Source organism: Rhinoderma darwinii, chromosome 4 (genome assembly GCF_050947455.1).
Source record: "Rhinoderma darwinii isolate aRhiDar2 chromosome 4, aRhiDar2.hap1, whole genome shotgun sequence".
Classification (NCBI taxonomy): Eukaryota; Metazoa; Chordata; class Amphibia; order Anura; family Rhinodermatidae; genus Rhinoderma; species Rhinoderma darwinii.
Window position 1 is genome coordinate 199,797,691 of NC_134690.1, and position 14,994 is coordinate 199,812,684.

Here is a 14,994-nt window from a genome sequence, read left to right on the forward strand (position 1 = left end):
GTACATGCAATTACGTCTGAAATTCAGGCGCTGTTTTCTCCTGAAAACAGCTCCGTAATTTCAGACGTAATTGCAGTTATCGTGTGCACATACCCTAACACTATTAAGTATACATACATAAAGTATCAAGTCAGCTGTGTGTGTATATAATACATACGGCTTTCCGAAGATCCTGAATGGTATATCTACCTAATTATTCAGCAATATAGGAAAGGGGAAATTATCACTGTATAACTACACAGATTGACCATTCATCAGTCTAGGGAAGCTTACCCAGTTGAGCTGTAATGAAGGCCCCAATTGGTGTAAACACTGTTGTCCTGATGCTATATGTGCATATATATATATATGAGGCGTCCCTGTAGGCCTGCTAGGTTGAGGCTAGGAACCATTGTTAATGAAATCCCCAAAAAATTAAGATGAAGCACTCCAAGGAAATTGGTGAAAAAAAGTGGTGTGTTTATTCACCTCAGGCAGGCAACGTTTCGATCCGTCTCTATGGGATCCCATAGAGACGGATCGAAACGTTGCCGGCCTGGGGTGAATAAACACACCACTTTTTTTCACCAATTTCCTTGGAGTGCTGCCTCTTCATTTAATTTTTTGGGGATTTTATATATATATATATATATATATATATAAATAATTTTTTGTGCATGTGCCTCCTTCACTTGGCAATATTTTGGTCAGTATTTTGCTTCTGTATTTGTAAGCCAAAACCAGGAGTGAAACCTACACAGAGAAAAGGTATAATGGAAAGATTGACATCTCCTTGTGTGTTTTGGACCCACTCCTAGTTTTAGCTTATAATGAGGCAAAATACTGACCTAAATACATCCGGATAAAAGTTGGCTTAAAGGGACAGTGTCATGATTATTTTTTTTAAATGTGTTTTTATTTAACCCCTTCCCGCGATTGGGCGTGACTGTACATCCAGAAACCAAGCTGACATGCCGCTGCGATGGCTGTTACCGCCGATACAGCCATTTAACCCCTTCAATGCGGCTGTCAATGACGTCCGCCGCTCTTAAGTGGTTTACAGAGGGAGGGCCCCCCCCCCGCGATGGATCGCGGGTGGCGATGGTTGCTATGGCAACCAGGAAGCCGTTGCTAGGCTTCCTGGTTGCCCAGGTATGGAAGCCTATTAGGTCCTGCCCGAGGCCAACTGTCAGCTGAAGAATTACAGTTACAGTACACTGCACTACATAAGTAGTGCAGTGTATTGTACCGGGGATCAGAAGACCAGATCTTCAAGTCCTTAGGTCGGTGTAAAAGAAAAAGTAAAAAATTTAACCCCTTAATGACCGCCGATAAGCCTTTTCACGGCGGTCATTAATGGGCTTTATTCTACAGCGCCGCCATTCCACGGCGCTGCTGTAGAATAAAGTAAACAGAGCAGGGAGCTGTCACATCTCCCTGCTCTCAGCTGCCAGACGTAGCTGAGGGCTGGGGGCATCCCTGCTCTGCCGGGTGAGATCGATATTAGTATCGATCTCACCCGTTTAACCCTTCAAATGCGGTGCACAATAGCGTGCACCGCATCTGAGTGGTTTTGGAGAGAGGGAGGGAGCGCCCTCTCTCTCCCACCGACACCCGTCGATACGATCGCCGAGTGTCTGTGTCTCCAATGGCAGCCGGGGGCCTAATAAAGGCCCCCAGGTCTGCCTGTAGTGTATGCCTGCTAGATCATGCCGGAGGCATGACCTAGCAGATGCCTGTCCGTTTTACACGGACAGGCAGTAATACACTGCATTACAAAAGTATTGCAGTGTATTATAAATGCGATCGGAGAATAGTGAAGTCCCCTAGTGGGACTAGTAAAAAAAAAGTTGACTAAAGTTAATTTAAAAAAAAGTGAAAAAAAATAAAAATGAAAAACCCACTTTTTCCGCTTACAAAATGCTTTACTATTAAAAAAAACCTACAATAAAGTAAAAAAATTACACATATTTGGTATCGACACGTCCGTAACGACCCCGACTATAAAGCTGTTACATTACTTAACCCGCACTGTGAACGCCGTAAAAAATAAAATAAAAAACAATGGAAAAATTGCTGTTTTCTGTTAATCCTGACTTAAAAAAAATTTGATAAAAAGTGATCAAAAAGTCGCATCTACCAAAGTCGCAAATGGTACCAATAAAAACTACAAGTCGTCCCGCAAAAAACAAGACCTTATACAGCTATGCCGACGCAAAAATAAAAAAGTTATAGCTCTTCGAATGTGACAATGTAAAAATGTAAAAAATGGCTTGGACATTAGGACCCAGAATGCAAGCAGGGGGAAGGGGTTTAAAAAAAAATGTGAAGGAAAAATAAATAAATAAATACATAAATAATAAAGATATAATAAAAACACCACTTGCCCTGTTTCCCTGATCAACTCCTTTATTATTAGAAAAAAAAATGAAAACATGAAAAAAAAACTATACATAATAGGTATCGCCACGTTCGGAATGGCCTTATCTATAAAAATGTCACATTATTTTTACCGCACGGTGAACACCGTAAATTTTTTTAATAAAAAACAATAACAGCATTTTATTTTTTGGTCATCTTGTCTCAAAAAAAATTTCATAAAAACTGATCAAAAAGTTGCAAGTAACGTATAAAACAAGCCCACCCGCAGCGATATCAACGAAAAAATAAAAAAGTTATGGCTGTCAGAAAATGGCGACACGATTTTTTTTAGAAAAGAGTATTTTTATTGTGGGAACGTAGTGAAATGTAAAAAAAAACTATATAAATGTGGTGTCGCTGTAATCGTATCGCCCCGCAGAATAAAGTTAACATGTTGTTTATACTGCACGGTGAACACTGTAAAAAATAAAAAAACAAAAACGTGCTAGCAGTGCTGTTTTTTATTTTCCTCATCTCCCAAAAAATTTAATAAATAGTGATAAAAAAAAAAATAAAAAAATCACATGTACCCCAAAATGGAACCAATAAAAATGACAGCTCGTTCCACAAAAACCACGTCCTCACACAGCTCAGTCAACGGAAAAATAACACGTTATGACTCTCAAAACGCAATGATGCAAAATGACGGCCCAGACTAATTTTTTAGGTCCAGTAGAATTTCACTAAGTACCCCACATCATCATTTGCTGGACCCCACAGGTGGACCCTCTAGACGCAGCGGAGATGAGGAAACTTTAGGGCCTTGTGCGGCTTATAGGGCTAGTGCAGAAGTCAAAGATTAGGCAATACTGAAGCGCAGATATTTTGTATAATACCCAATAAACCCGGATTGTGTATAAAGGATTGGTTCAAAGCGACCACACCAATCCATGGATTATTCATTCACCCCATTATTACATCATCCTATTATGCCCTGATACACTCCGCACAGCTTACATATGCCCTGATGTACTCCGCCCAGCTTACATATGCCCTGATGTACTCCACCCAGCTTACATATACCCTGATGTACTCCGCACAGTTTACATATGCCCTGATGTACTCCGCCCAGCTTACAAATACCCTGATGTACTCCGCAGAGCTTACACATACCCTGATGTACGCCTCACAGCTTACATATACCCTGATGTACTCCGCACAGTTTACATATACCCTGATGTACTCCGCCCAGCTTACATATACCCTGATGTACTCCGCCCAGCTTACATATACCCTGATGTACTCCGCCCAGCTTACATATACCCTGATGTACTCCGCACAGCTTACATATACCCTGATGTACTCCGCCCAGTTTACATATAGCCTGATGTACCCGCACATATTACATATACCCTGATGTACTACGCAGTTTACATATGCCCTGATGTACTCCGCCCAGCTTACATATACCCTGATGTACTCCGCCCAGTTTACTTATACCCTGATGTACTCCGCACAGCTTACATATACCCTGATGTACTCCGCCCAGCTTACATATAGCCTGATGTACCCGCACATATTACATATACCCTGATGTACTCCTCAGTTTACATATACCCTGATGTACTCCTCACAGTTTACATATATCCTGATGTACTACGCAGTTTACATATACCCTGATGTACTCCGCACATATTACATATACCCTGATGTACTCTGCACAGCTTACATATACCCTGATGTACTCCGCGCAGCTTACATATGCCCTGATGTACTCCGCCCAGCTTACATATACCCGGATGTACTTCGCCCAGCTTACATATGCCCTGATGTACTCCGCCAAGCTTACATATACCCCCACATTATAAGATAAAATACCACTAAAACACCAAGCAAAATCTGCGCTTCAAAAGCCAAACGGTGGTCCAACTGAGCCTGGCAGTGTGCCGAAATGGCAATTTATGACCACATATGGGGTATTACTGTATTCTGGAGAACCCGCTTAACAATTTATGGGGTGTGTCTACGGTGGTACAAGCTGGGCACAACACATTGGGCACTGAAATGGCATATCTGTGGAAAACAGCAATTTTCAATCTGCAACATCTATTGTTTACTCATTTTTGCAAAACACTTGTGCTGTCAAAATTCTCACTACACCCCTAGATAAATTCTTTGAGGGATCTAGTTTCCAAAATGGGGTAATTTTTCGGGGGTACCACTGTACTGGTACAATTGCTCAATGCAACATGGTGTCAAAAAACGAATCTTATAATATCTCCACTCCAAATACTAAATGGCGCTCCTTCCCTTTAGAGCCTTGCTGTGTGTCTAAATAGCAGTTTATGACCACGTGTGGGGTATCTCCCTACTCTGAAGAAGTTGCTTTACAAATGTTACGGTGCTTTTTCTCCTTTATTTGTTGAGAAAATGAAAAATTTTGAACTAATGCTACGTCTTATTGGAAAATAATGTAATTTTTCATTTTAACTGCCCATTTCTAATAAAATATATGAGACACCTGTGGGGTCAAAATGCTCACTACCCCCCTAGATGAATTCCTCAATGGGTGTAGTATCCCAAATGGAGTCACTTTTGGGGGGTTTCCACTGTACTAGTACCTTAGGAGCTTTACAAATGCGACATGGTGCCGAGAAATCAAACCAGCAAAATCTGTACTCCAAAAGCTAAATGGCGTGCCTTCCCTTCGGAGTCCTGCTGCTTGCCCAAACAGCAGTTTATGACCACATGTTGGGTATTTCCGTACTCTGGAGAAGTTGCTTTACAAATGTTGGGGTGCTTTTCATCATTTATTTGTTGAAAAAAATAAAATTTTGAGGTAAAGCTACATCTTATTGGAAAATAATGTGATTTTTCATTTTCACTGCCCAATTCTAATGAAATCTATGAAACACCTGTGGGGTCAAAATGCTCACTACACCCCTAGATTAATTCCTCGAGCGGTGTAGTTTCCAAAATGGGGTCTTTTTTGGGGTGTTTCCCTTATTTTTGCACCACAAGACCTCTTCTAACCTGACATGGTGCCTGAAATATAATTTAAGAAAAGGAAGGCCCAAAAATCCTCTAGGTGCTCCTTTGCTTCTGGGGCTTTTGTTTCAGGCCCGTAGCACACTAGGGCCACATGTGGGAGATTTCTAAAAACTTCAGAATCAGGGCAATAAATATTCAGTTGTGTTTCTCTGGTAAAAACCTTCAGTATTACAGGAAAAATTGAATTTCTGCAAAAAAAAATGAAATTTGCAAATTTCCCTTAATTCCTGTGAAACGCATAAAGGTTAAGAAACTTTCTAAATGCTGTTTTGAATACTTTAAGGGGTGCAGTTTTTAAAATGGGGTGATTTGTGGGGGTTCCTAATATATAAGGCCCTCAAAGCCACTTCAGAACTGAACTGGTCCCTAAAAAAATAGGCTTTTGAAATTTTCTTGAAAATTTGAGAAATTGCTGCTAAACTTATAAGCCTTGTAACGTCCTATAAAAATAAAAGGATGTTCAAAAAATGATGGCAATCTAAAGTAGACATATGGGAAATGTTAGCTAGTAACTATTTTGTGTGGTATAACTATCTGTCTTACAAGCAGATACATTTGAATTTAGAAAATGCTAATTTTTTGCCAATTTTTGCTAAATTTTGGTGTTTTTCACACAAAAATATTGAATATATCAACCAAATTTTTTCACTAACTTAAAGTACAATATGTCACGAGAAAACAATCTCAGAATCGCTTGGATAGGTAAAAGCATTCCCAAGTTATTACCACATATAGTAACACACGTCAGATTTAAAGAATGAGGCTGTCATTTGGTCCAAAAGTGGCTGGGTCCTGAAGGGGTTAATAAAATATTGACTTTATTTAATATTTCACACACCGTTTTTTTTTATTAACACTTTCTTATTTTACTGGGGGCTGCCATGTTTTATTTAATCTGTGTATGTGTCTCTTAACGACACATACACAGATGGAATACGGCAGCACAATGCATAGGACATAATGAACGGCTCCCGTCCATTGCCTCTGCCATCTGGCTCTGTACTGCGCAGACGCAGTTCAGAGCCACACAGCAGAGAAGCTAGTTTGTAGGGAGATAGCAGGCACCATTATGAAGACCGGCTGCACTGCATGTAAGGTGTGTGTGTGTGTGTGTGTGTGTGTGTGTCTGTGTGTGTGTCTCTGTCCCTCCCTCTCAAAGACCCCCGCTCTCGTAACCCCCCCACCTTCTGTAACTGTGTGTCTGTATGTAGCAGTGCTGAGTGTGTGTGCAGCAGAGCTGAGTGTGTGTCTGTATGCAGCAGTGCTGAGTGTGTGAGTGTGTGTGTCTATATCAAAGCTGTGTGTGTGCACTCGCACAGCAGAGCTGTGTCCTATTTTTGTGCAGCGGCGTATGCACGGGCGCCACTGATCCTTAGCCGCTTATCAGCTGTTTTGAAGAATCAGCAGCGAGCACCCCCCCAGACACACACACAAATCCCCCAAACATGCAAAATCAAGCGTTTTTTTTATGCGGTTTTTGGCACGTAAAATGTGCAAAAAAAACGTGTCAAATACACGCCGTGTGAACCTGTCAACTGAAAAGTCATTCACTTCAATCATTCTAAGGGTATGTTCACACACCGTGTTTTCATGGCCGTAAACGTCCCGAAAAACTGCTGAAAAATCGGAAGCAGAAGCCTACAAACATCTGCCCATTGGTTTCAATGGGAAATACGGCGTTCTGTTCCGACGGGGCGTTTTTTTACACGGCCGTTTTCCAAAAACGGCATGTAAAAAGACTTGTGGTGTACTTCGTCCAAATAGCATTGTACAACTCCTTTATAATTTACAGGAGCACTGGTCAGGAGGGGACATACCTGGAGTACCAGGAGAAGGTGATCAAATCCCTTCTTTTTTATTTATTATTATTATTTCTTTATTTCAGTTACTTATATAGCGCCAACATATTACGCAGCGCTGTCCCCATTGGGGCTCACAATTTAAATTCCCTATTGGTATGTTTTTGGGGTGTGGGAGGAAACCGGAGTACCCGGAGGAAACCAAGCAAACATAGGGAGAACATACAAACTCCATACAGATAGTTAGATTTGAACCCAGGACCCCAGCGCTGCAAGGCAACAGTGCTAACCACTGAGCCACCGTTTGGGAATGTGGCAGCGGTAGGAGAAAGTTCTACCTCTGCAAGTACTGATGTTCCCAGGATAGTTCCAGGGCAGCACTTTCCTGGCGAAGTGCCCACAGAAAAAAAGAAAGGCGTCCCCAGAAAAAGTGTCGTGTCTGTGCCAGAAGAGGCATACGAAAAGACACAACATACCAGTGCAACACCTGTCCCCCCCCCCCCACCCTGGACTGGGTATAAAGGGGTGCTCCCGGATATGCCACACCTCTCTGGAGTTATAAATGAAAGGGACAGATGAAAATAAAATTTAGAATTATAGTCCCTTTCATTTACAATTACCGTCCCTTTAATTTACCATAACCATTTAAAAATGGAAGATCCCTCATAACAAAACTAAAAATACTCATTATACCCCTAGATGAATATCTAGGATTTGTAATATCGTGTAGTATCTGCACAATGTTTTAGGCCTTTGCAAACACGACATGTGCCCAAAAATCATCCAAGTAAAATAAGGCCTCAAAATCCTTGTGGTGTTCCAATACTTTCTAGCCCTGCCATATGTCCAGCAACAGCAGATTAGGGCCAATTTGAGGGTATTTCTAAACTCAAAAGAAATGTGCCAATAAATGTTGAGGTGCTTTTCTTCACTTGCATGCTCTGTGTCTGAAAAATCTGTTCTATATATATGAAGCATTTGTGAAAAAACGTGAAAAAGTTCTCTTTCACGCCACATTTCCACAAGATTCTACAAAAAAAAAACTGTACGGCCAAAAAAGTGATCACACCACTAGATTAATTCTTTGAGGGGTGTAGTATTCAAAATAGGGTAATTTCTGGGTGTTTTCCATCATCGTTATAGGGGCTCAGAGTCTCTTCAAAGATCAAATAGGGCTGTTGAACCAATCATGCAAAACTTGGGCCCTGAAAATCTAAGGCTGCTCCTTCACTTCCAGGCACTGCCATGTGTCCACACAACATATTTGGACCACTTTGGGGGTATCTCTGAACTCGGTGCAAATGGGCCTATAAATGTTGAGGTGCTTTTCTTCACTTGCATGCTCTGAACAATCTGTCCTATAAATGAAACATTAGTGAAAAAATTGAAAATAGTTTTTTTCACGCCAGATTTCCACAAGATTCTGCAAAAAAAAAGTGTGGTCAAAAAAGTGATCACACCCCGAGAAAAATTCTTAGAAGGGTGTAGTTATCAAAATGGGGTTATTTCTGGGGGTTTTCCATCATTATGGGGGCTCAGAGTCTCATGCAAAACTTGGGCCCTGAAAACCTAAGGTTGCTCCTTCAATTCCAGGCACTGCCATGTGTCCATACAACATATTTTGTCCACTTTGGGGATATCGCTGAACTCGGTACAAATGGGCCAATAAATGTTGAGGTGCTTTTCTTCACTTCCATGCTCTGTGTCTGAAAAATATGTCCTATAAATGAAGCATTTGTGGAAAAATTTAAAATGTTATGTTTCACGCCAGATTTCCACAAGATTTTGCAAAAAAAACCTTGGGGTTAAAAAAGTGATCACACCCCTAGAAAAAATTCCTTGAGGGGCAGTTTCCAAAGTGGGGTCACTTTTGGGGGGTTTCCACGGTTTTGGCCCCTCCAGTGAATTGCAAATGCGACATGGCACTGAAAACTATTCCAGCAAAATCCACGCTCCAAAATCCAAATGACGCTCCTTCTCTTCTGAGCCCTGCTGTGTGTCCAAACAGCAGTGTATTACCACATATTGCCGTAATCGGGAGAAATTGCTTTACAAATGTAGGGGTGCTTTTTCTCATTTATTCCTTGTAAAAATTAAACATTTTAAGTTTTTTCAGAAAACAGTCGATTTTCATCTTCACACACCAATTCAAATAAATTTAGCAAAAAAACTGTGGGGGTCAAAATGCTAATGATACCCCTAGAAAAATTCCTTGAGGGGTGCAGTTTCCAAAATGGGGTCACTGTTGCGGGGTTTTTACTGTTTCGGCAGCCTCAAGATCTCTTCAAACCTGACATGGTGCCTAAAATATATTCTAAAAAAAGGAGGCTCCAAAATCCACTAGGTGCTCCTTTGCTTCTGAGGCCTGTGCTTCAGTCCGTTAGCGCACTAGGGCCACCTGTCCGGATATTTCTAAAAAGTGCAGAATCTGGGCAATAAATATTGAGTTGCATTTCTCGGGAAAAACCTTCTGTGTTAGGCTGGGTTCACACGAGCACATTAACGTCCGTAATGGACGGACGTATTTCGGGCGGAAGTCCCGGACCGAACTCAGTGCAGGGAGCCGGGCTCCTAGCATCATAGTTATGTACGATGCTAGGAGTCCCTGCCTCTCTGCAGGACAACTGTCCCGTACTGTAATCATGTTTTCAGTACGGGACAGTAGTTCGACAGAGAGGCAGGGACTCCTAGCATCGTACATAACTATGATGCTAGGAGCCCGGCTCCCTGCACTGAGTTCGGTCCGGGACTTCCGCCCGAAAAACGTCCGTCCATTACGGACGTTAATGTGCTCGTGTGAACCCAGCCTAACAGAGAAAAATGTATTACGTATGAATTTTGGCAAAAAAAATGTAATTTGTAAATTTCACCTCGTTTGCTTTAATTCCTCTGAAACGCCTAAAGGGTTAAAACACTTTGTTTTGAATACTCTGAGGGGTGCAGTTTTCAAAATGGGGTGATTTATGGGGACTAATATATAAGGCCCTCAAAACAACTTCAGAACTGAACTGGTCCCTGAAAAATAGCCTCTTGAAATTTTCGTGAAAATATGAGAAAATGCTGCTGAAGTTCTAAGCCTTGTAATGTCGTAGAAAAATAAAAGGATGTTCTAAAAACAATGAATACAAAGTAGACATATGGGATATGTGAAATAGTAAAGATTTTGTGTGGTATTACTATCGGTCTTCCAAGCAGATATATTTAAATTTCGAAAAATTTTAATTTTTGCAAATTTTCTCTAACTTTTGATGTTCTTCACAAATAAATATTGAATTTATCGACCACATTTTTCACTAACATAGTACAATATGTGACGGGAAAACAATCTCAGAATCGTTTGGATAGGTAAAAGCATTCCCAAGTTATTACCAAATAAAGCAACACGTCAGACTTAGGAAAAATCGTCCTCGGGGCTAAAACAGGCTCAGTCCTGAAGGGGTTAAGGATGTGTTATAATGTTGTATGAACTAAGGAATTCTGTGTGAATAGGAGGGGAGTCCGTCATTTGTAACCTCAATGAATTAGCTGGGGGGGGGGGGCACATCTGTACAGGACACAGGCAGGCCATGGATTTCAGGGAGAACCTTGTAATACTTGATTTTCCCCTGGGTAGCACTTCTGGTGTTTCCCCCACTGATCAGTTTATATTTTGAGGAACCTCCTACCAAACATGGATTGTCCCAAAAAGACAACACCATTTACTGGGTTGTAAGAGTTGATCAAAAACAAAAAAGCATTGTGACTTGTTTCACCAAATGCCATATTATGAAGCTTTTCAACCCTAGAACTATTGCTTGTGTGAACCGGCCTAATGGAAAGGCTTTCCGCATGCTTATGGTTTGTTTATTTCCATTCAGCTACACAAGTTTTTGTGAAATTGCTTATTGATGTTGTACAATATGACATATATATTCCTAACAAAGCTGTTTTATGGGGGTCAATGTCCGAGAAAGTAAAATTATATGGTGTATGGGAAGATATCAATCATTCTACTTATGTTGCTTGCCTATATGGATTCCATGGCAGTATGTGGATTTTGTTAACTATTGCAGAGAAAGTGACTGGAATGAGCCTCCCCATCCTATTTAAGTTTATAGCCTAGTCTTCACTCCTCCCTATTTTTTAAACGCAGGTAGAAGGAAGGAGTTAGGCTTCATTCAGACGAGTGTATTGTACCAATGCTCAATTATTTATATTCCCGGAAGTGACACAGAGACCCTACCTGTGGTTCTTCCGAAGAGAACTTACAGTAACCATAGGGATCTTTTTTTTAATTTATTTAAGCTTATAGAGAATTCTCTATTTTCTTGTTTTTTTTGCTAAAGGAAATTGGAAAAAAATTTCGACTTGGTGCCGGAAGGAGTCGGCTATATTTGATGCAGGCAATCTAGTCCCACCACCCAGCTATCATTAATCATAGCGAAGAAACTTCAATTATAGCTGGTGTCCAAAGTAGAAAGGCTGTACAGATAATACTGGCACCAGGTCACTAAAATGTGCATGGAGCAGCCACGTTAAGTAAAAGTAGGGCACCATTTTAGAGGTGACATGAGAGATAAGCTTTTTTGGAAGCGCTGTGCATGCCACATTTATGTTTAAGGATGGTGTTAAAAAAAAATAAAAGTAATACACATTCTGTGGATAATCATTATATATTATTAACCCCTTGGTGACATACAAAGTACAGTTGCACCGGATGTGCGTTATCACAATATTGCGTGGGCTCATGTTTCCCTCTGTCCCGCGATTGTGGCAGTCGATTGCCATGGCAGCCGTAGTCTTTAAGACTTCCAAGTCTGCCATCAGTGCCCTATTAAGAAGCCTGAAAAAGATGGGGACGTATGGGCACCACTATGCAAGAAAGAAATCTATATGGGGTGCTGCAGTAACATGCAATAAATATGCATACTAGGAGAGAGGAAAAGGCACATGTACAAAATTGCGCACACCCAAAGTAATAAGAAAGGGATATGAAAAAACGGGAATGCAAAGACCAAACTTTATTATACACTACATACAAAATATAAAACCATTTAAAAAAAAACAGAAAAAGAATCAGCAAACCTGTAAAAATGAAACCGGAAGCTGTCAAGAATATTTTTATATCTTTATATACGTGAACCTAAAAGTGCTTAATATCTACTACTCTGGACATGTGTAACTGGAGCGCACAGAATTTCTGTAACAACAGCCTACAGGGGGGATGGCTATTCTATTCTAAGTCTTCTGGTTTATGACTTTGCATTCAACTGTTACAAAGGCAGACGTGACAAAACTCGATGACGTATTTATTTTGGCTAAAGATACATACTAAAGACGAGATTGGGATTCTGTATGTTACCATATGTAGAATGTATAGGTTTGCAAGTCTTGAGGGTAACGCCTACTCTCAGTTCCTTATAAAGATGGATCCGCCCCTAGTGCAGAGACTGTTTGAACACTGACGCTGCATGTCATGGTCTCTCTCCGGCCGGCCTTTCTCAGATCCACCAGTGAGAGAGCATTCAATAATTTGGAACTCAGAGAAATGCAGATAATGTCCAACGTTAACGGACAAAGTAAATTCTGCAGCAACAAAGCAAGCCACAGACCGAAATCTCAAATAGGATTCCAAATGGGACAATATGAGCCAATAATCAAAAGAATACAATAGCCGTATAAATGTATTATGTGCAACTAGTAAACCTGGAAGGTAACCACGTGCTGACCCACACAAGAATATAAAGTGCAAGAGTGCAAGGTAATATCTATACCCCAATGAGAGGAAACTGTAGCCATATAAATATGAAAATGATTTGGAATAACCAGAATTTGGACTTCGATACTGATACGTGTAGTATTGCAATACTTGATACCAAAACGATACTTTTGTCAATAAGTTCCTCCATTTTCTGATGTGAGGCACGTAGTATTATGAATTTTGAATCTCCACGTGCCTCACATTAATAGTAATTAACCCCATCATGTTCCTAATGCACAACAGTGGGTTAATGTGTGAGGTACATGATGGGGTTAATTACTATTAATGAGGCACATGGAGGTTCAAAATTCATAAAACCTCGTGCCTAACATTAATAAGTGAAAGAAAGCAGTATTTATTTTGTAAACCTCATAAATGACGCTATAAATTTATTATGGTCACGATGATACCGAATATTATATCTTATGTATTGAGACTTATTTTAATGTTTATTGTAAAAAAAAAATTGTTTTTTTTTTATTATTTAAAATTACTTTTTTTTTTTTCTACTTATTATTTTTAAACTTTAATGTACTGGCATATATCTATATGCCAGTACACTAGCCTGTGTACTGACATCCCAGAGTACGCCCTAACAAGAGCAAATCTGGTTAGATAGCCCTGCCCATATATGGTATGTCCCTCGATCGCGTCACAGGGATTCCCTGTGATGTTATCCAAAGGGCATCCCCCCTTCTAATTAACCCCTTGAATGCTGTGGTCAGCTTTGATCGCAGCATTCAGGGGAATAACGACGGAGATCAGAGATTTCTCGGATCTCAGCCGCGGGGCTGCGGCTGTGTTATATAGCCATTGCCTGCTCCTGACAATAATTGTGCACGCTCGGTCAGCATAAGGTGATACAGCCGGCGCTGCACTAATTAGCAGCGGCGTAGGCACTGGAAACAGAACATGGGGGTTTTTTTCAGTGTGCAGCCGCCATGTTCTCTGTCTTCAGTGCCACCAATCATTAGTGCAGCGTTGGTCGCATGACCTCAGGAGTGGGGCAATGGCTGTATTACACAGCCGCAGCCCCGCTCTAACTACATTCAAAATACATGAAATAACGGTATTGAACCGTTTGAGGGTGCACAGTATTGAAGTTTCGATGCATCGTGCAACCCTATGAGAGATGGGAACATGAAAATGGAAGCGCGGTTTAGAACCGCATGGAAGCCGAATCTGCAGACCCAGCTTTTAGCCTGCTCGTCATGCAGATAGAAATAGTAGAGGTTGAAGCATTAGCCACCAGTTGTGCGAGGTTTCTCTTGACATTGCCCAGGTACATGGACGCATTAGAGAGAAATTTAAACAGATCAACCAATTCCTCCTGAGGAATCCCAGAGCAAAGGCAGTGACTGAGCTCTGCTGACCCAGGCCGAGGCAAAAATAGGACATAAGGCCTCAAAGGCAGACTTGGCAAAGGATTCCACACTGCAATACAGATGATCCTTGGAGGAAGTTGTGTGCGCCATAGTCAAAGTACTAGTTTTGGCCAGGTAGGAAGCGGAAGGGTCCACCGCCAGAGACCTATCCCACTTGAAAGAGACCCCTTCTTGAAAGGGATAGACGACGTCCAAATGGCTAGAGTGAGCAAACTCTTTGTCTGGGTCTTTCCATTCCTCAGAAACTATGATGTCAAGTTCAGAATGGGCTGGTAAGGCCGTCTGGGACCATTGAGTTTGAAGTTAGCGAATCGATTCAGGTGGCGAGGGCACAGTATTAGTGACCTGCAAGGTGTCATGGACCACCTGAATAAGCACATATAAGTTCCCCTTCTGATAAGACCCCTCTGGGGGAAGCGGAAGCACCAGACCGCACCTCTGGTGGTGGTCAGTAAGTCAGAAGAGGCCAATGAAAGCATAGTCAGTCGAGTGGACCTGTTCTGTTTTTGGGGCCTGCCATGCGAGGAAGGCGTGGACGGTTCACTACACCACACTCTATGATTAACTGGGGCTGTGAGATGAACAATGAATCCACTCAGGTACTGCATAGCAAGCGATTACTCCCACCTTTGGAAGGGGGTAATGACTGCCTTTACTTAGGTCTGCTAGGAAAACACAC